Source organism: Schistocerca piceifrons, chromosome 8 (assembly GCF_021461385.2).
Source record: "Schistocerca piceifrons isolate TAMUIC-IGC-003096 chromosome 8, iqSchPice1.1, whole genome shotgun sequence".
Taxonomy (NCBI): Eukaryota; Metazoa; Arthropoda; class Insecta; order Orthoptera; family Acrididae; genus Schistocerca; species Schistocerca piceifrons.
In genome coordinates, this window is record NC_060145.1 from 496,534,833 (window position 1) to 496,557,650 (window position 22,818).

Sequence of the window (22,818 nt, forward strand, 5' to 3'; positions counted from 1 at the left end):
CGGTCGACCAACGTTCGGCCGAATCCAAGCTTGATTGGCTGGTTGGCTGTTGGACCAAACAGCGAGGTCATCGGTCCCATCGGATTGGGGAAGTATGAGGAAGGTAATCGGCCGCACCCTCTCAAAGGAACCTTTGGCTGACGCATTTTAAGGACGTCACGGTAAACCTAAGTCAGGATGGCCGGATGCGTGTTTGAACTGTGATCCTGCCGAGTGCGAATCCAGTGCTACCCACTGCGCCACCTCGCTCCGTGAGTCGAGGCTCTGTCGTTCGTTGGCCTGGTATGTACGCTCCTTTAGCCGTATCTGAACAGCGTTTTTTCCCGCTCGCAGTGACAGAAACATTCTTTTACGGACATGCTGCACTGTGTGCAGGCGATGTGGGTTTGAGCACGCTTGTAGGAGTCGCTTGCACGAGGACGCTCGCGGTCGACCCAGAGCAGCAGGCCAGGCCGCCACCCGCCCCGCCCTCCCTCCCCCTTCCGCAGGCCCCCTCCACCACGCACGTGCTCTGCCGTCGCGTCGCCGGCAGCTAAAACGCAGTCTCTGAGCTCTGGCAGCACGCATCGGCATTCCGCCGCAGGTCACGCCGCCACGCAACGCGCTACGGTACGCGACGCCTTCCAGCCACTGCCGCAGGTGAGTCACAACTTTTCCGTTTCTCCATTTTCAAAAGCCTGAGGCGCACACAAACAAGGAGCAGCGTTAAAATCCGTCACATAACAGAACCCAGAGCGTTGACCACGATGGGGAGTGTTCATCAAAGACAAGGGTATAGGAGTGACCCAGGCAAGTGTGGCAGGACAGCCATTGTTTTCTATTTACGCAAACGATCTTGCGGACAGGATGGGCAACAGTCTGCGGCTGTTTGCTGAATCTTCTTTGGTTTATGGGATGGTGTCGCGTCGAGTGGCTGTCGGAAGACGCAAGGTGAACAATACAAGGAAAAGGTAGATTGCTACACACCGTAAGGACGACACGCTGAGTTGCAAACGGGCACAACGAAAGGACACTTACACATTAGGTTTCGTCAAAGCCTTCTTCAGAGAAGAAAACATACACACACTCATTCACACAAGCAAGCACACCTCACGCACACACAACCACCATCTCCGGCAGCTCGGACGAAAAGGGCGGGTAGAAGAGAATGAAACAAGCAAATAATCCTAGTGAATGTATGTCCAGAAACGAATGGTTTCCACGGTAGCATGTGTTACGACTGAGTTCTTGAACACCTTATGACAGATCACATTTGATTTGTTCGACACGTTCGACAGTGCTACACGTATCCTCACATGGCGAGAAGTTGTAAGACGCAATGCACCCAGGAACCGTGTGGAACATGATCGTTTTGGTGGTATAGGTGTGGGGAGGCATAATGTTGCACTGACCTCTAAACCTCTGAACACGGCACACTCCGACCAACGTCATTGTTATCCTCTGTTCCTTCCCCTATGCGTCTTTTGAGGGGTGAATTCGGAACTCCTTTTTACGATTCCGCACCTGAATCGGTAGAAACGGATCACCTCTGTCCGTCCGCCACTCTGGTAACACCCTTTCTAGTCAGAATTGGGTAGAGGTATCAAGCAGCAGAGCTGTTCTCGGCGCTTCAGTCCGGAACCGCGCCACTGCTACGGTCTCAGGTTCGAATCCTGCCTCGGTCATAGATGTGTGTGATGTCCTTAGGTTAGTTAGGTTTAAGTAGTTCTAAGTTCTAGGGGACTGATGACCTCACATGTTAAGTCCCAGAGTGCTCAGAGTCATTTGAACCATTTTTTTGAGGTATCAAGCTGACATTTATGTCACATGCTAAGGTCTAGGTCCCTCGGCGGCGTGAAAAATTTAACCTCATAAGTCAACGCAATCGAAAGATAAAACCGTAGATGGCACATGTTCTGATACTCGCAAAATCAACCTGCAAAATCTATAAGCGAAATGTATGTAGTCAGGGGGCCTCTAAGTCTAGAGGTTGAGCGCTCGCCTAAAAACAGACAAGTCGTGGCATCGAATCTCTCTCGGACAACGGATTTTTCATTCCTCCCTTTGAGTAGCGTTAAACTCTCAAGTACGTTAGGTGTCGCCGGAAACAACACGCAGTTGAACTGTAGGTCCCTCTTCCGCGGCTGCAGAACTGCGGCAAGTTAGCGACACATAAATCGCCGGCGTGGTGTCCAGTAGAAAGACCTGCAAAACCTCGTGGAGCCACGTGAAATTATTATCGCCTGTGTACACAATTAAGTCGTCTTAAGCACATCTCCAGGTTTGATGGATGAGAAAGCGCGATCGCATCGAAGGGCGCAGGTGTAGAAGCCCTTGGAACCAGAGGTATATTCGGCGCGTGAATTGGCCTGCGCTTTCCCACGACATAAAGCACATCGAGCAAGTGTAGACTGCATTGGGCAGCAGTATTGCGGCACGTTCACGTGCGTCGAAATCCGTCGATCACTTCTCAACCGCGCCGGTGGAAGAACGGAACGCCCCACCGCTAGAACTCGTTACATACCTTGTGGCCCGCATGCGACCACACCACCTTGCAGATCGTCCGCTGCCGCCCGTGGCACTCACAGACCCTGTTACGAAGCATTCACCGCCTTTTGTGATGCCCAAGTGACCGTCATAAATTGCAGTGCCTTCAGAGTAATTATTGTCTCGAATAAAAGTGTTATTTCTCTCGGTCTCACTGCACATTTCTTTCAGTTACTTTTTATATTTCACTGTAGCAGTTCTTTCTACATACGACCCGAGTTTCGTCTAGCTATGTGACTTGGAAGCAACAAATTATGCGAGAGTTTCTTTCGTCCTTAAGTGTCTTATTTATGAAACGACTACTCGCTTTATTAAAGCAGTTGAGTTTGACGTAGAATGATTTTACACTTATTAAGTTGACAGCGTAAATGTCCAGGGCAGGGTCTCCCAAACTCTGTTCCGCAGAACACTGTCTCCGAGAAAAATTATCAGTAACGTGCGTCTCTTCTCTGACATTTTTACGACACTAATGACACACAAATCGTGATATCCTTTTAAAAATCATGATTTCTGTGTCGTTAGTTAAGTATTAAAATTGAAGTAATCACTGAATAAAACAAGTTGTCTCATTTTTTTTAATTTTTTAACTCTCAAAATAAACAAAGTGCTTCATCAGAGTACCGGAATTCTCAAAGTGTTCCGTCAGAGGAAAGGTTTGCGAACCCCTGGTCAGTGATAAGCCTATTCCTCCAGCTACACTCAAGTTCACTGTCATTTCATGTCATCTCACTCTCCCTCACACAATTTATAGCAGGAGTTACACTAATCGGAAGTGCTGCTATTGAAAACGTTTCTGTAGACACACCGAGAACGCAAAACCAGTACATAAATACTTGCACTTAAACTGGAAGACCAAGGAACGAAAGATAAATTGATGACTAATAAATGAAAAACAAAGTGTATTAGCACATTGGAAAGATATACACATTCCATTTGGCGTCTTTAAAAAATGTAATGCATTCAGTAAAGTAACCTGCCCCTAAACAAATTACTGGCAGGAACTTCTGGGTAAATCGATCGTGTGTCGCACGGTCGAGGCGAGCGACCGATTGCAGGCGGTGTCGACCTTCGGAACTCGACACTCGGCGCTCAGCTGGTTTACACGCGAGCACGTGACACAGACGCACGACTCTTCGTCCTTTTTGACACGAAAGTCGCTCTCGTGAAACCGGTCGAAGGCGGCGATCTGGAACTCTGCCAGATCTGCGTTTGAGTCACATCATTATCGATCTAAGCTTCCAGCAAACACTTTTATTGGTACAGCTAATCCTGTTCCATCAGAATGACAGACAGTAAGAGCAATAATAATCCTAGTGGAAAATTCGTGGTGAGGTTCGGTTTCATAATGCTTTCACGTTGTTGCAGCGCCAGAGTTGATATCTCCTGAAGATTACATCACTCTTAATTCCTTGCTACTGCATCTCTTTACAGTTCCGGTATTCATACTGAAATACGCATAATTTCCGCCAAAAATTACATGACTGTTCTTTATAGATGTTGTATTTTCCGCTATCTTTATTAAAAATCATATGCGCGTGTTAGAAAGAGATATTCATAAAATGTCTGTGCTCTTATGACAGCTACTACCTCAAATTCTGGCGGGGTACCAATGAGGAGGAAGAATTATAAATGTAATGACTTCCTGTGATAACAGTTCAATATGCGCATGGGTGTATCAATAATTTAATGTTAATTTCACGATGATTTCTTATTATACAGACAGTGCACCACACCACCGACATACTGCTATGATTTTTATGCTTCTTATTCCTCTTCTTCTTCTGCTTCTTCTTGTTGTGCTTTTACTGCCTCGTCGGACCACTTCAACCATTTTCCGGTCGTCTTTTTCAATAGATTTTCTTTCCGAATTGCCGAGTATCTTTTCATTCGTTCTGATATTTTTTGTCATTTCTCATCTCTAAATACCCTTTTTATTGTTTGTCTATTTTTGGTTCAAATCTTATTTTTATGTTTTTCAATTTCCTTAAACTTGCTGTTTGTTTTGCAAATCTTCCACGGTTAATTCTTGCTCCTTCACATTCTCTCTGGTTTTATTTATCCACTCTACCTGCTGGTTTTATTTATCCATTCAAGAAGAATGGATAAATCGTGTTCCAACATTCCTCTATAATTTTTCTTGTTAATCTAGTTTCTGATGTCTTCGTAATGCGAACAAAAAGAGATCTCATTTTTCTGTATAGTGTCTGTAATGGACACTGGTTCACCTTACACCACTTCATTTCGAACTATCCACCTTTGTCCTTTCTCCATCTTTCTGACATTTATGCATGTTCTAGCTAGTCTTCTCTCTACTTTTAGGATTTTGTCGGTTCTGTTTTTGTGGGTGACACTGAAAAGTTTCACTTCCACACGTCACCTCTGGTTAAATCACCATCTTGTAACGTTGTACTTTAGTTTTCATTGACAGACATTTTTTATTGTATGTACACCATGTTAATTTTTGAGCTTTTTGTTTTGTTAGTTCTTTCTTGCCATGCAGGTTTCTACTCCAAGTTGCATTTTATAATTTCTCATAGGTTTTAAAATTGCTTCACTATTTTTACTTTCCTGTTATTTACTGTCATGTGGTTGATTACTGATAGATCTGCTTCCATTCTCTCAGTCTTTTCGAATAATATCTGGAGTCCTATTTTTTATGCTACATTTTGTAGGCTAGTTATTTGATTTCTGGCTTCTTGAATGTTATTGGCTAGTAACGCTAAGTCATCAACGAGTCCCAAGCAGTTGACGTTTATTTGGCTTCTTGGTTCCAATTCTTAGGTTTTTAGAATTTTCCTTGTACCATTTCCTCATCTCGTACTCCAGAGCAAAGTTGAAAAGTAATGACGATAAACCATCTCCCTGTCTTAGCTCTGTTTTAATCGTAAATGGCTCAGACATTTCAGATCTAAACTTTACTTTAGATTTTATGTTTGTTAGTGTTTTTGAAGGTTATATTTTTTATTACTTTGTGATGGAGCTTCTTCATCACTGAAGATACGTGGATGCAATCATAAGGTCTTTTTGAAGACTACGAAGGTTATGACTCCTTATTTTTGTCTTTTTGTGTAGTAATCCATTACCAATTTCAAGATGATTATCTGCTCTGGTCCTCCTTGGTATTCTCGTAGTTACACTTCAAGCTGATCTTTACGACGATTGTATAGAATTCTTGACATGACTTCATATGTGATATCCAAAATGTAAATTCCTCTATAGTTGACTGAATTTGATTTGTCGCCTTTTAAGTGTTCTACACCTTTGTTCCATATTTTCACTATCCATTGGTGTAATGATGTCTTCACTGTTTCTGCTGCATATTTCCAGTGTTCCGAACGTTGATCTTCTCCACTTGCTTTGTAATTTTTGAGCTCTTTCAGAGCTTTTTAGACTTCATGGATTGCCGGTGGGTTTATATTTTCTGCTGGTGTTTTAATAGAGGTATCTGATTTTATTTGAAATAATTCTGAGCGATCTTCGAAATTTAGTAATACGGTAAATGTTTCCGCTGAAATTCATGTATTTTACTACTATTGTGGGCCATCTTATTCTTTTTATCTTTTAACATTAATGTTGGAGGATCATATCTTTGTAATTGTCTACTAAATATTTTGTAGTAATTCCCTAAGTGTGTTTTCTCGCTATTTGTGTCTATCATTAGAAGTATATCTTTTTGACAGAACGAAAACACCGTCAGGAATTGTGAAGCAACTACGGACAATATGGCCGCACAAATGAAGACTATCTTTTTGATGTTGGTGCTTAATCCTGCTTATTATTTTTGTGTTATGTTTCTTTGCTCTGTGAGTTCCGAGTGCGATTCTTCTGTTTTATAACTCTGATACCTTAACCAGGTTTGGTGTCGGTGTGCCACTGTTTTTGCACGCTCTTCGTTTCACCAATGGTGTTTGTTCCCTGGGTTTGTTGAGGCCATCTCTTCAGCTATTTCTGGGAACTATTTCCTCTAGACCATGTGCCATTTTTATATTCCTTGTTTCTTGTTCGTATTCCTTGTTACTTGTGAATTTATGAGAGTCGTAGGTTCTCTTCTTTTTAGGGTGCGAGTTTTTCTTTGTCAATGGGGTGAACTCTGCTATTATTTTTGTAATGATCTGATCCAGTATCTGTCCCTTTCAGAACTTTCGCATTGTAGATTTCCATACGGTAATTTTTATCCATACAGACATGATCCAGTTGCCATTCCCCATTTTTACGATTATCGTTATTATTGCTTACATTCCTGAACGAGAAATCCTGATACGTTATGTAACACTAGGAAATAAAAATAACATGACTCGAATCCAGTATGGGCTGACGTGTAGTCTGCCGCACTAAGATCGAGTCACATTCGATGGAACACAAGGGAAGTTGAAAACATTCCACAATACACTATAGCGGTGCCATCCACACAGCCTGTCGACGGAACGGTACGCGACTTCAGCCGTCGAGAAAGTTTTGTCGATTGCGTTGGAGAGGAACGGTATCTCTTCCGGAAAGTTAAACTGCTCCCGCAGTGCTCACTCAAATTACACCAATCGATCTCGTGCTTTTGCACTTTCTTCGCGTTTATTTTATTACTAGCTGAGGACCCGACGTTTCTCGGATATATATTTATTCCAGTTCTTTTAGTCTATCTCCTCCTTCCCCACTCTTTGACCTCCTCCAGTCTCTCCCTGTCCATTCCCCACTCTCTCTCTCAATCTCCTCCTCTTTCCTTTCTCTGTCCATCTCCTCCTGCACCTCTCTCTGCCTCTCTCTTCTTCACTTTCTCTGTACATTTCCCCCTCCCATTGTCTCTGTCCATCTGCTCCTCCCTCATGTGCGCGTCCACCTCCTTCTCCCTCTCTGTATGTTCATCTCCCCTCCCACCTACTTCAGAAGAAGGTTGCTGCCTCTTACCCCAACAGTATTTCTTTCTACGTTTGGTTGCAATCGATCCATTGGTTTAGAGGGATTTTTTTCCCGCGGCTTTGCCCGCATACGCATACATTTAACTTATTTCACTCATATTGCTACACATATTTCATCTGTATTTCTAACGGACTTGGCCATGCAGTTTCGTTTCCACGCTTTATGATGTCATACCTCCCGACGTAGTGTCATACAATGATATAATTTCGCAAGTATATCCAGTGGTATACGCTGACACTGTTTGCGAAATGTGTTGCAAATAGAGTTAGTAGTAAGTAAGTAATAAATTAAAAGGTCATGTATGGTGCGGCAGTTTTACTGCACGAACAGCGAAAAAGTAGTAAGCGATAACCTTTTCTCCTTTCATCATTTTGTGGGTGGTGAGAGAGAGAAAAAACCTCGTAAAGGTTTGAAATTACGTGTAAAGCTTGTTGCAATTCAGTAAGCGCTCTCATTCTCAAACATTGAATAAAAAACAAAGTGCGGCTATTCGCTCCTCGCGAGCTGCTCTCCCTTTCCACTCGCACCCGTTTGAGAGGTTGATGGTTCTTACTCCCAGAGTAAATCTTTCCAGACGGTACATGACGTGTTTACCAAATTTGGTTGAATCGAGCCAGTGGTTTACGAGTAGATGTGAAACATACATAGTTCCAACATACATAGTTCCATAGATTTAGCTCCATTTTACATGACGACTGCGATATTTCTTCCAAGGGTGTTCTTCCACAAGAGAAGCCAGATATTTCAAAGCGAAAATGACTTAGGTTCTATAAAATCTAGACAAAGACTGCACTGTTCATAAATAATAACATCAATTTATGAAACATTTATTATTAAGTAACCTTTTCTTTAACAGTGAGAAAGTAATCTTTCTTGATGAAGAAAGTTGTCGTGATTTTATTTAGTACCTGTGAAGAAAAAAACACAGTAGATGAGGCAGACAGGCTCCACCGACGAGGGAGTGCTGAAAAGTAGTGCCTCCGAATATTAAAGTTTTTAAATAAAACAAACGTTATTAACATTCTATATCTTTATTACTCATGTCTACATATTTATTTCTCAATCAAATCACCAAGGCGACGAACTCATTTCACCCAACGGGAGACCAGTCATAGCGTCATAGCGTTATTATAGAGTGTTTGTTAACGGAGCTACAATCTCATTTCTGCCTACACTGCTTCATCACTATCGCAGTGAAGTCCTTGAAGGTGTTCTTTAAGTTTTGGAAACAGAAGAATATCGGATGGGGCCGATTCGGGACAATGGACTCAAGACGTCGGACTGTTGCAAGCGTCGCAGCACTCGCGTGTGGTCTGACGTTGTCAAGTTGAAGGAGATGGTGCTCCACGTGTGGACCAACTGTTTGAATTCGAAACTCGATTACAGCTCGCTGTACGCTACACACCGCCATGTTGCACCCTGCAATTCTGAGCCATCGAGCGGCACACGACTGCAAATATGTAGATATGAAGAATAAAGATGTAGAATGCTAATAATGTTGGTTTTATTTAAAAAGCCTTAAGTGTTTTCACATAAAAAATTTGCAGGCATGACTTTTCAGTACGCTCTCTTATTCCTTTCTAAATATAGTTGGATGAGCTTCTATGTAATGAATGCTGATGTTTTAAAATCTTTGTACGATACTTTTCCAGTTACTTCACTTCTCCGCAGCTTACCATTGAAACACTGTCAAGATTAACCATTTTGAGGTTTGCTATGGATACCAATAAACCTTATCGTTGCAAGTTGCTTAATGCTGATAGTATATTTCGACTTTTTTGCAGCACACATCATATCTCACAACAATCACTTACACCATAAATTTGTTTTCAGTTAGTTCTGCCGTGAGTAAGCACAGTTTTTCCTTCACTTACACCTAGATGTGTCGCACGGCAGTTACAGCGTCATCAGCGCTTTTCTTTTTTAAAAAAAATATTTAAGCGGAATGAAAATAAATACTCCATTATTACTGAATGGTTTTTGTACAAGTTTTGGTAGCCAAACGAAGAGTGGAAATTGGACAACTGAGATATTAAATGGATCAGCGTGAGGACTAATTTTAGCAAATAATATTTAATTGCTTGAAACTAATCAGGATAATTACGAAAATATTAATTGGTGATTTGAGAGAAAATTGAAATATTTAACGATCAGTTGCTGCTCTCAAAAGCCTAGCTATTTTGCACGTAAAAGTTACATTGGTGTATATTGGTGACATAAAGGCTTCCTTCGATTCAAATACTAAATTTGGGACGTTTCGAGAGCAGGAGACACTAAGAACATGAATGAGGAGTCGAAATGTTTATCTAGTCAAGGCAGAGCTACTTTGCATACAGCCAAATAAGTGTTACATTTAACTGTCAAAATGGTTAGTTGGTACGAAGTACTAAATTCAGGACACTAAGAAAAGAAAAGACCATAGGGAAAGAAATGAAATGTCAAGATCAGGCTTTGTGAAAAAAACCCTGAAAATTAAAAAAAAAGTTGAAAACCATGGGTCAAATATTTTGTGTAGAATAGAGAAATATTTCACGTGCATTTGACTGATGCTCGAAATTTTATACAGGAACTTAGGTGCCTCAAAAGTTCCTCTAATCTTTTTTATTCCTTACTTTTAGACAAATCATTTCAGACAGCATTTGATGGATATTTTTCAAAAACGTTTGTTAACACGTGTTGTGGTTTTTGTGGCACAGCATGTGTTAACACGAAAACAAGCAAATGTACCACCGAGGCTGCTGTAACTTCAGCTTAACGTGTCTGGCGTAAAAGAAGGGAAAAAGATGTTTGTTCAAGGCGGAACGTATCCAAAAACAAACTTATTTGTAAGTAAACACTGACACAAGTGAGCTTCAGCGCCAAGGTGACTACCACTTTCAGCGTTTGCTATTGGGCTAAGCGATGTGTTGTCGTTCGGTCGAGTGTGAATTCAGCGCCGTTAGACGGCGAGGTCGGCTTCCAGTTCTGTGAACTGTGTGTCGTCGGTTGCGCCAGCGTCGCTGTCCGACGCCTAACGCCGTCCTGTGGTACGCAACAGGCTGGTCAAACTTTGAACGTCGATTTGCTTCTGAAACGCGAGAGCAGCATTCTTTGTATGTGAGTATGCGCTACATTCGTGCAGAAATCGAGCACTATCGGTGACCCGTTGGATGTATGCTTCCCCTGCGGGAATTAACACGCTATCTGCCAGTCACGTATTTTAGTTTTCCGGTCCCCGAAGTATTTTCACGAGGCGAGTGTACATCTTCAGCGGGGTTATGTAGTATTTGCATTTGACGTGACATACAGTTCCTTTATTCCATTAATCGTAAAAGGATTAAATAAAGGTCTTGCCGACGACGGCGTCATCAGGGACGGAACACAAGGGGCGGAAGTACATCGGCTGCCTCCTTCCCAATGGAACCATCCCGGCTTTGAGCTGTACATACTAACTAAAAAAAATCACAACAGCAAGAAAGTGTTGTGCAACATAAACGAAAATTGTTAGGCATGTTTATACATCTGAAAGATGATGTCTATGCAAATTTTCCGCCAGTTGCATAAGAGTGGTTATAGTACCAACAATATGCGGGTGCAAATCACGTTTGCTTTAAATACACGGTGTAACGGTCCTGGACGATAGTTATCTTTGAGATTGGGCGTGGTCAGTTGATGTTAGTCAAGAATGCCTTTAAGGCAACAAAGGCGCCATTTCCAACACCTCACTGAGTTTAAACGAGGTCGTGTAATAAGGCTACAAAAGCTGGTTGTTGCATCTGCGATACTGCAGAAAGCTGTGGCAGGAATGTAGTCAGTGTACAAGATGGCTGGCAGCGGTGGTCACAGGAAGGTACGGTCGCAAGGAGACGGGGCTCCAGGTCACATGGCGGCACTGAGGGGAAGACCATCGCGTTCAGCGTCCTACTGCATCTGCAGCAGCAAACTGAGCAGCAGTTGGCACCACAGTGACACAAGGAAATGTTACAAATGGGTTACTTCGAGGACAGCTCCGAGCCAGACACCCAGTAGCGTGCATTCCACTGGCTCCAAGCCACCGCCATACGCGACTTCAGTGGTGTTAAGCGAGGCTCATTGGAGGCAGAGTGGAAGTATGATGTGTTTTCTGATGGAAGCTGCTTCTGCCTCGGCGCCAGTGATGGCCGCGTGTTGGCTAGGGGGAGGCCACTGGAGGACCTGCAACCATCCTGCCTGCGTGCTAGACACACTGGACCTACACCTAGAGTTATGGTCTGTGGTGCGATTTCGTATGACAGCAGGGGCACTCTCGTGGTTATCGCACGCACTCTGACTGTAAAATTGTACGTCAGTGTGGTGATTCGACCTGTTGTGCCGCCATTAATGAAAAACATTTTAGGGAGTGTTTCCAACACGATAACGCTATAAATCAGTAAGAAAGACTATGCTATGTTAGTGGAATTGTTTTTAGGAGTACGTGAATGGCAGCAATTACAGAGCTGCATTGTAAGAGCGTAGCCGATTGAAAGGTCTGAGGAGATGCCTGTTGTTACTATATTTTTTAAAGAAGATGATAATGAAATTCAAAAATACGGGTGAGCTCTGTGGCACCTGGAAGAGGAAGGCGTCCTATCCCGGTGGAAGTTATTGACGAGGTTTCTGTTGCTGTAACTGACCACACAGCACGTGCCCCGGGTAGAGCTAGCGCTCGTGAAGTGTCGCGAGAATTGTCCACACCGTGGTGAACAGTATGGGAAGTGTTGCGGTCTATTTTGCTCCGGTACCTGCCTACAGGAAAATTAAAGAGACCTTTGGAGATAAGAGAACGACTTGTATGAATATCAAGAGCTCGGATGGAAACCCAGTTCTAAGCAAAGAAGGGAAAGCAGAAAGGTGGAAGGAGTATATAGAGGGTCTATACAAGGGCGATGTACTTGAGGACAATATTATGGAAATGGAAGAGGATGTAGATGAAGATGAAATGGGAGATATGATACTGCGTGAAGAGTTTGACAGAGCACTGAAAGACCTGAGTCGAAACAAGGCCCCCGGAGTAGACAATATTCCATTGGAACTACTGACGGCCGTGGGAGAGCCAGTCCTGACAAAACTCTACCAGCTGGTGAGCAAGATGTATGAAACAGGCGAAATACCCTCAGACTTCAAGAAGAATATAATAATTCCAATCCCAAAGAAAGCAGGTGTTGACAGATGTGAAAATTACCGAACTATCAGCTTAATAAGTCACAGCTGCAAAATACTAACACGAATTCTCTACAGACGAATGGAAAAACTAGTAGAAGCCAACCTCGGGGAAGATCAGTTTGGATTCCGTAGAAACACTGGAACACGTGAGGCAATACTGACCTTACGACTTATCTTAGAAGAAAGATTAAGAAAAGGCAAACCTACGTTTCTAGCATTTGTAGACTTAGAGAAAGCTTTTGACAATGTTGACTGGAATACTCTCTTTCAAATTCTAAAGGTGGCAGGGGTAAAATACAGGGAGCGAAAGGCTATTTACAATTTGTACAGAAACCAGATGGCAGTTATGAGAGTCGAGGGACATGAAAGGGAAGCAGTGGTTGGGAAGGGAGTAAGACAGGGTTGTAGCCTCTCCCCGATGTTGTTCAATCTGTATATTGAGCAAGCAGTAAAGGAAACAAAAGAAAAATTCGGAGTAGGTATTAAAATTCATGGAGAAGAAATAAAAACTTTGAGGTTCGCTGATGACATTGTAATTCTGTCAGAGACAGCAAAGGACTTGGAAGAGCAGGTGAATGGAATGGACAGTGTCTTGAAAGGAGGATATAAGATGAACGTCAACAAAAGCAAAACAAGGATAATGGAATGTAGTCTAATTAAGTCGGGTGATGCTGAGGGAATTAGATTAGGAAATGAGGCACTTAAAGTAGTTAAGGAGTTTTGCTATTTGGGGAGCAAAATAACTGATGATGGTCGAAGTAGAGAGGATATAAAATGTAGGCTGGCAATGGCAAGGAAAGCGTTCCTGAAGAAGAGAAATTTGTTAACATCCAGTATTGATTTAAGTGTCAGGAAGTCATTTCTGAAAGTATTCGTATGGAGTGTAGCCATGTATGGAAGTGAAACATGGACGATAAATAGTTTGGACAAGAAGAGAATAGAAGCTTTCGAAATGTGGTGCTACAGAAGAATGCTGAAGATTAGATGGGTAGATCACATAACTAATGAGGAAGTATTGAATAGGATTGGGGAGAAGAGAAGTTTGTGGCACAACTTGACCAGAAGAAGGGATCGGTTGGTAGGACATGTTCTGAGGCATCAAGGGATCACCAATTTAGTATTGGAGGGCAGCGTGGAGGGTAAAAATCGTAGAGGGAGACCAAGAGATGAATACACCAAGCAGATTCAGAAGGATGTAGGTTGCAGTAGGTACTGGGAGATGAAAAAGCTTGCACAGGATAGAGTAGCATGGAGAGCTGCATCAAACCAGTCTCAGGACTGAAGACCACAACAACAACAACAACAACCTGTACAAGATACAGACGATGCAGCATCAGCTGAATCCTCATGATCCGCAGCAAAGTTCTATATTTGCTCTTCGGTTTCTGGCAAGGATCGAAGTTGACGACGTGTAATTCGGTAATGTTCTGTTGAATGACGAGGCGCATTCTACACTGGATGGTGCTGTCTATACATGGAACTGAAAAATTTGTGGTGCTGCTTAACCGCGTGTTGTGTATGAACAACCATTGCACTCGCCGTATGTGATCCAGTGGTGTGGTGTGGATTCACTTTTATTCTCGGTCCGTTATTCTTGGAAGAGAGTAAATTTTTACTAGTAAAGTGAAATAATGATGGCAGTGTTCCACACACAGTTTTTACAGTATGTGTGTGGATCACCTCCATGAAGGCAAACTGAGTACCCCATTACCTCCACATTATCCCCTACTTTAATGTTTTCTGTAACTCGTAACCATAACTTCGTCATGAAGCTCAATCAGGCACGTGCATTAGTTTTTGACTTGATTGTAGACCATTTCAGGTCAAATATACTAATCTTGAATAATGACCATCTATTTTATAAGGCCCGTATTGCCAGATGCTACAGATTAGATATAGACTTGTTCGTAAGTTCAATCATGATCATTTGTGTGCTAAGTCAATGCAATGTAACCATAGCTAAGCAAGTGCTTAACATTTACGTCTCAAAATTTTTTAGACCTAGTCATAATAATGACGATGTTGGCTTTATATTATCCATCCCACTCCTAAGTTCTTTTTAGGTGATTAAACTTTGTGCTTAAGCACAAAATTTTCCTAGACAGGACATACGTTGTAAGCACGTGATGTCTTCCTCATATCATGACCAACGAATACTTCATATATGTTAAGTCAGTCGATCTAAGTACGTGCTGCACAGGTTAACATATACGCCCTTTTCCTCAGCTGTACCTTCATTTCACTTTACTAGTAAATTCAAGGTTAGGAGTTAGGTTCGCGTCTTGTCCCAACAAGTAACTATCACACAGTTTATGCGCAGGGGCAAGGTATTGCGTCCGCCTAGGCGGGCCTCATGACGCTACGGTCAGTTCCAGTACAGCACTGGTGGCTGCCGCATCGCGGTCGCGAAGTGGGGCCGAGGCGTTCCAGATAAGTTTTTACCAGTCTGACGATAATTTATGGATTTGTAGTTTTACCTTGACGATGTCCACTATAGACAAACGGTAGTTACTTTTATTCTGAAGAAGTGTGATGTTCAAAATTCGTTTTTCCACCTACCAATAAGTTTTCCTTACAAAATCTGACCATTCTAGCACCTCTTTCGTTTCTGTTACACGATCTAAACTTTCCAACCACATCTCCGTCTTTCCTTTCGCCAACCACCGCGTTCCAATCTCCCATTACTATGATGCACGCCTTTTTCTTCTCTCTCTCCACCAGTGATTCAACTCAGCTGTAGCATTCTTCAATCCCATTGTCGCTGTGTTGGCTCGTTGGTATGCAGACCTGTATCAGAACTACATCTTTCTTGTGACCTTTCAACCTCAGCATTATCAATCTGTTATTTATGTATTCCACCTTCATTATCATGGTTTTTACCTTCTTCTTTACCGTGATAAGTCCGCAGCTCGTGGTCTCGCGGTAGCGTACTCGCTTCCCGAGCACGAGGTCCCGGGTTCGATTCCCGGCGGGGTCACGGATTTTCACCTGCCTCGAGGTGACTGGGTGTTGTTGTGTCGTCTTCATCATTCATCCCTATTACGGTGGGAGGAAGGCAATGGCAAACCACCTCCACTAGGACCTTGCCTAGTACGGCGGTGCTGGTCTCCCGCATCGTTGCCCTACGCTCTGTCAAGGAGTATGGGACATCATCATCATTACCATGATAGCTACTCCATTCATTCCGTTTTTTTCCTCGCCTGAATAAAATAGTTTATGGTCATCACTCTGTAACACACCATTGCCTCCCCATTGCACCTCGCACATTCCGAGAATATCTGTATTGTTGTGCTCCATCTCTTTTTTCGCATTTTCCAATTTGCCAGATTGTAAGAGGGTGCGAACGCTCCATGTACCAATCCTTAGCTTTTCCTCTTTCCTTTTCTTTATCTTTACACTTTCCATTAGCCTCGAAGTACTCCCCTCCCGGAGATCTGATTGAGGGGATGTTTTACCTCCAGAATCATTATTTTAATATAGAGAGCCATGCCAAGTGTGCCTTGGGAATAATGATGTGGTAGCTTCCGGTTGTTTTCCACATACGATACCAGCCGCCCACCCCGGGTCAGCCGCTGTTTGCAGTCGCTCACTCCGAGTCAGACACTGCAGCTGCCTGTTGGTCCGCGGGAGTATACGGGCAGTTAATTCAGAAGTTAATCATTTTCGCCAAGACGACGTTTCCCACTGTAATTAGAGTTGTAAAACTACCATAGGCCACGGTCGGCTGTGAGCCGTAGGCGTAGACCACAGCAGTTCTCCTAGCAGCCTTCCGGTCAAGATTGTAACACCTACGTGTTACGTGTGTTGCGTGCCTATCAAACGTTACGTTTCCATCGCTTTGTTTGTACATTCTATCAGTAACCTATTAGATTCCCCTAGAAGCCGGAAGTGATGAACCATCTAGAAACTGAGTGAGGATAGTAAAAACGGCTGTATATCTACATAGTCATCCTGCTGCCTGTTATTTAAAAATAAACAGTATTTATAGCAAAATTGAAACTGTAAGTGTTTAATTCAGTTTTTATTAGAAAATTGTTGATTTGTAGCGTGAAACAGAGGGACGTTGTAGTAAAAATTTAAAAACAATAGCAAAACGAAGCACAGCTTCCTCAATATAAAGTTAAATTAAAAAAGAAACGCAAAACAAAAATATATCAAAGATCGCTTCAATATGCCGTCGAGCTTATATAAATCTTGTTTCTGTAATTCAAATTTATCATACTATCCGGAGAAACAAAACTGGCGTTCTACGGATGGGAACGTGGAATGTCGGATCCCTTAATAGGGCAGATAGGTTAGAACATTTAACAATGGAAATGGATAGGTGAAAGTTAGATGTCGAGAATTAGTGACGTTAAGTGGTAGGAGGAACAAGACTTTTGGTCTGGTGAATACAGTTATAAATACAAAGTCAGATAACGGCAATGCAGGAGTAGGATTAAAAATAAATAAAAAAATAGGAACGCAGATAAGCTACTACGAACAGCATAGTCAAGGCATTATTGTAGCCAAGATAGACACGAAGACCTCGCCTACCACACTACTACAAGTTTATATGTCAACTAGCTCCGCAGATGATGAAGGGATTGAAGAAATGTATGATGCGATAAAATAAATTATTCAGACAATTAAGGAAGACGAAAATTTAATAGTCATGGAATTCGATTGCAGGAAAGGGAAGAGAAGAAAAACTAGTTGCTGAATATGGACAGAGGGCAAGGAATGAAGGAGGAAGCTGCCTGGTAGAATTTTGGACAGACGATAACTTAATCATAGCTAACATTTGGTTTAAGAATCATGAAAGAAGGTTGTATACGTGGAAGAGGCCTGGAGACACTGGAAAGTTTCATATAGATTATATAATGGTGAGACAGAGATTTAGGAACCAGGTTTTAAATTGTAAGACATTTCAAGGGGCAGATGAGGACTCTGACCACAATTTATTGGTTATGAATTGTAGATTAAAACTGAAGAAACTGCAGAAAGGTAGGAATTTAAGGCGATGGCACTTGGATAAACAGAAAGAACCAGAGGTTGTAGAGAAATTCAGAGAGTGCATTAGGGAACTTTGGACAAGAATGGGGGAAAGAAATACAGTAGAAGAAGAATGGGTGGCTTTGTGAGATGAAATAGTGAAGGCAGCAGAGGATAAGGTAGGTAAAAAGACGAGGGCTGGTAGGAATCCTTGGGTAACAGAATAGATATTGAATTTAATTGCTGACACGAGAAAATATAAAAACGCAGTAAATTAAGCAGGAGAAAAGGAATACAAATGACTCAATAATGTGATCGAAAGGAACTGCAAAATGACTAAGCAGGGATGGCTAGAGGACAGATGTAAGGATTAGAAGCATATATCAATAGGGGTAAGATAGATACGGCCTACAGGAAAACTATGGAGATCTTTGGAGAAAAGAGAAGCACTTACATGAACATCAAGAGCTCAGACGGAAAACCAGTCCGAAGCAAAGAAGAAAGATGGAAGGAGTATATAGAGGGTCTATACAAGGGCGCGATGTACTTGAGGGCAATATTACGGAAATGGAAGAGGACGTAGATGAAGATGAAATGGGAGATATGATACTGCGTGATGAATTTGACAGATCATTGAAAGACCTAAGTCGAAACAAGGCCCTGCGAGTAGATAGTATTCCTTTAGGTAGCCTTGGGAGAGCCAGAGACAAGCGAAATACCTTCAGACTTAAAGAAAAATATAATAATTCCAAAGAATGCACGTGTTGATGGTTGTGAAAATTACCGAACTGTCAGTTTAAAAAGTCATGATTGCAAAATACTAACACGAATTCTTTACACGCTGGTAGAAGCCGACCTCGGGGAAGATCAGTTTGGATTGCGCAGAAAAATGTTGGAATACACGAGGCAGTACTGATCCTACGACTTGTCATCGAAGATAGGTTAAGGAAAAGCAAACCTACATTTATGGCATTTGTAGACGTAGAGAAAGCTTTTGACGATGTTCACTGGAATACTCCTCTTCAAATTCTGAAGGTGGCAGGTGTAAAATACAGGAAGCGAAAGGCAATTTACAATTTGTACAGAAACCAGGTGGCAGTTATAAGAGTCGAGGAGCATGTGAGGGAAGCAGCGGTTGAGGAGGGAGTGAGACAGGGTTGTAGTCCATCCCAGATGTTACTCAATTGAGCAAGCAGTAAAGGAAACAAAAGAATAATTTGGAGTAGGAATTAAAATCTATGGGAAGAAATAAAAACTGAGGTTTGCCGACGACATTGTAATTCTGTCAGGGAGAGCAAAGGACCTGGAAGAGCAGCTGAACGGAATGGACAGTGTCTTCAAAGGAGGATATGAAATGAACACCAACAAAAGCAAAACGAGCGTAATGGAATGTAGTCGAATTAAATAGGGTGGTACTGAGGGAATTAGATTAGGAAATGAGGCACGTAAAGTACTAAATGAATTTTGCTATTTGGGGAGCAAAATAACAGATTATGCTCGAAGTAGAGATGATAAAAACGTAGACTGGCAATGGCAAGGAAAGCGTTTATGAAGAAGAGAAATTTGTGGACATCTAGTACAGATTTAAGTGTTAGGAAGTCTTTCCTGAAAGTATTTGTATGGAGTGTAGGTATGTATGGAAGTGAAACATGGACGATAAGCAGTGTAGACAAGAAGAGAGTAGAAGCTTTTGAAATATGGTGCTACAGAAGAATGCTGAAGATTATATGGTAGATCACGTAACTAATTAGGAGGTACTGAATAGAATTGGGGAGAAGAGCAATTTGTGGCACAACTTGACTAAAAGATGGAATCGATTGGTATTACACGTTATGAGGCATCAAGGAATCAGTTATTTAGTATTGGAGGGAAGCGTAGAGGGTAAAAATCGTAGAGGGAGACCAAGAGATGAATACACTAAGCAAATTCAGAAGGACGTAGGTTGCAGTTGTTATTCGGAGATGAAGAGGCTTGCACAGGATAGAGTGGCATGGAGAGCGGCATCAGACCAGTCTCTGGGCCGAAGACCGCAACAATATTAGGAAACTCTTATCTCTCATCATGACGAAGAACGTTCTATTGAGAGAAAATAAAAACAATAATTATATAGATTCTTTTTAATGTTTGTGCATGTAAACTGTACTTGTATCAAAAGTAACTGCTTTATTAGATAAAAGAGCAGAAGTTACGCTATCAACTAATTTTTATTACTTGTGAAATACAATTTATATTCTGTAAGGATGTAAAATACACAATGGACTAACACTGAACGAAGTGTGGTTCTAATTATCTGCAAAACAAACAAACAAAGATAAGTTGTTGGCTCCCATTTCCTCTCTCACATATTCATTCATGTTTCTTCCCCTTCCAGTGTTTCACATAGTACAGGCAATCCTTTCATTTTGTCAGTTATTAGTGTATCAAAGCCATGGAACCGTAGTTTTTGTAAAGCGCATCTCTAATTGTAGTGTAGCCTTTGTCGTAAGTATGAATAATCGTTTGCGCAGGAATACCAGAGGCCTAGAAAAGCGATTCCGACCCTTGAAAGGACTCGCTGTCCGTGCACCTCAGAATCGTGCACATGAGCACAGTTTGGATGACCTCGGAGAGTAAAGCCCTCAGCGCAGGCTGGAGTTTTGTTGGAAACCCGGGGTGTTAAGTAAACCCTGCAGCACGGGCTCTGCCTCCCTGGATCCCCGAGTTGTGCTGTCAAGACGCGTTTCCGTGGCTGGTGGGGGTCGCGCACAATTGCAGAGTAAACTACACTTCACAAGACTTTGTGCAAACGTGACGTCATTTTGACGTCATACTCACGTATCCAAGACCGTAGGAACTGCTATCGACTTTCGTTATCATTAAATGCAGTGTGCTTGGGAAACACCATGTTGGATTCAGTAATTTTGTATCGTAACTTGCGTGTTATGAAAGTATGCAGTTTCAAGACAATGGCACATTAAAGGTTAATGAAAACACGTCATTCTTGTACGATTTGCATAACGACGCATTGGCGTTAAATCCTTCGTGAGATCTAAGTTACGAGGTGCATTCAAGTTCTAAGGCCTCCGACTTTTTTTTCTAATTAACTACTCACCCGAAATCGATGAAACTGGCGTTACGTCTCGACGTAATCGCCCTGCAGACGTACACATTTTTCACAACGCTGACGCCATGATTCCATGGCAGCGGCAAAGGCTTCTTTAGGAGTCTGTTTTGACCACTGGAAAATCGCTGAGGCAATAGCAGCACGGCTGGTGAATGTGCGGCCACGGAGAGTGTCTTTAATTGTTGGAAAAAGCCAAAAGTCGCTAGGAGCCAGGTCAGGTGAGTAGGGAGCATGAGGAATCACTTCAAAGTTGTTATCACTAAGAAACTGTTGCATAACGTTAGCTCGATGTGCGGGTGCGTTGTCTCGGTGAAGCAGCACATGCGCAGCCCTTCCCGGACGTTTTTGTTGCAGTGCAGGAAGGAATTTGTTCTTCAAAACATTTTCGTAGGGTGCACCTGTTACCATAGTGCCCTTTGGAACGCAATGGGTAAGGATTACGCCCTCGCTGTCCCAGAACATGGACACCATCATTTTTTCAGCACTGGCGGTTACCAGAAATTTTTTTGGTGGCGATGAATCTGTGTGCTTCCATTGAGCTGACTGGCGCTTTGTTTCTGGATTGAAAAATGGCATCCACGTCTCATCCATTGTCACAACCAACGAAAAGAAAGTCCCATTCATGCTGTCATTGCGCATCAACATTGCTTGGCAACATGCCACACGGGCAGCCATGTGGTCGTCTGTCAGCATTCGTGGCACCCACCTGGATGACACTTTTCGCATTTTCAGGTCGTCATGCAGGGTTGTGTGCACAGAACCCACAGAAATGCCAACTCTGGAGGCCATCTGTTCAACAGTCATTCGGCGATCCCCCAAAACAATTCTCTCCACTTTCTCGATCATGTCGTCAGACCGGCTTGTGCGAGCCCGAGGTTGTTTCGGTTTGATGTCACACGATGTTCTGCCTTCATTAAACTGTCGCACCCACGAACGCACTTTCGACACATCCATAACTCCATAACCACATGTCTCCTTCAACTGTCGATGAATTTCAATTGGTTTCACACCACGCAAATTCAGAAAACGAATGATTGCACGTTGTTCAAGTAAGGACAACGTCGCCATTTTAAATATTTAAAACAGTTCTCATTCTCCCTGCTGGCGGTAAAATTCCATCTGCCGTACGGTGCTGCCATCTCTGGGACATATTGACAATCAAGGCGGTCTCATTTTAAAACAATGCGCATGTTTCTATCTCTTTCCAGTCCGGAGAAAAAAAATCGGAGGCCTTAGAACTTGAATGCACCTCGTACAATAAAAAGAAGCAAGCCCCAAAAGTGCTGTCTCAGCGAGCTCGTGTGTGGTGTTGCGACTGAGGATGAAGCACAACTACAGAAGCGAACTGAAAACGGCTGTGCGACTGTGAAAAATGAAATGAACGGAATCTGCAACATCTGGAGAGAGGGAAGACGTCGAGCACGTCACTACCTTCGTCTGCACCGACACAGTATGTAGTTAAGTTGAATTTCAGGTCTCTTCGTGTCGTTACTTCCTGGGAAGAATTAATTTTGTGTTGATTGTGTTGCACTTGTGATCCCTACTATACTGCAAAACTCTGAAATCAAGCAATTTCAGATAAAACTTTATTTCACGTTTTGCTCTTACTCTGATGCGTACACTACACCCATGAAATGTGTACAATTACTTTAATCGCCCTGTATAGCAGATTCTCATCCTATTGCATTTTTTTTAAAGTTTTCATCTTCCCATTTCTACAAGGTTCTGGGACTAACTTATTAAGTTAACAGATTTCTCTCTCTCTCTCTCTCTAAGGAGTGAATTGGTACTATCAATACCTTACAAATTAAGCGTGACACACGCAAATCCGAATAAATATTCAAAACACGTTGATCATCTGATGACAAAAACTCAATACCGACACGCTTTCGAGAGATCCTCAATGTTTTGTTTATTCATCGGACGTAAAATAAATGATATGCTGCTTTAAGACGTCCCTTCTAATCACAGACCAACTCCTGAAACTAGTTTTCGGAGTTTCTAAAAATAAACTTATCTTGTTGAAACATCTTAATGAACGCGGTTGAACGTATAGTTATTGGATGCTAGCTGGCTTCAGTTTTTTTTCCACCTTGTAAATCAGTAAATCGTCTCAGTTTCTGAGTTGGTAAAGGCATATTAGG

General features: G+C 42.3%; 1 protein-coding gene across 1 annotated transcript in view; it reads left to right on the top strand.

The window, feature by feature from the left end:
- The first annotated feature begins 536 nt into the window (after positions 1–536).
- The window catches only part of LOC124711434 (putative fatty acyl-CoA reductase CG8306), a 173,227-nt gene continuing 150,945 nt past the window's right edge, over positions 537–22,818 (top strand). Inside the window, exon 1 of the mRNA XM_047241503.1 lies at positions 537–639. The gene's annotated coding sequence lies outside the window, so the exon portion shown is untranslated. The remainder of the gene's footprint in view (positions 640–22,818) is intronic.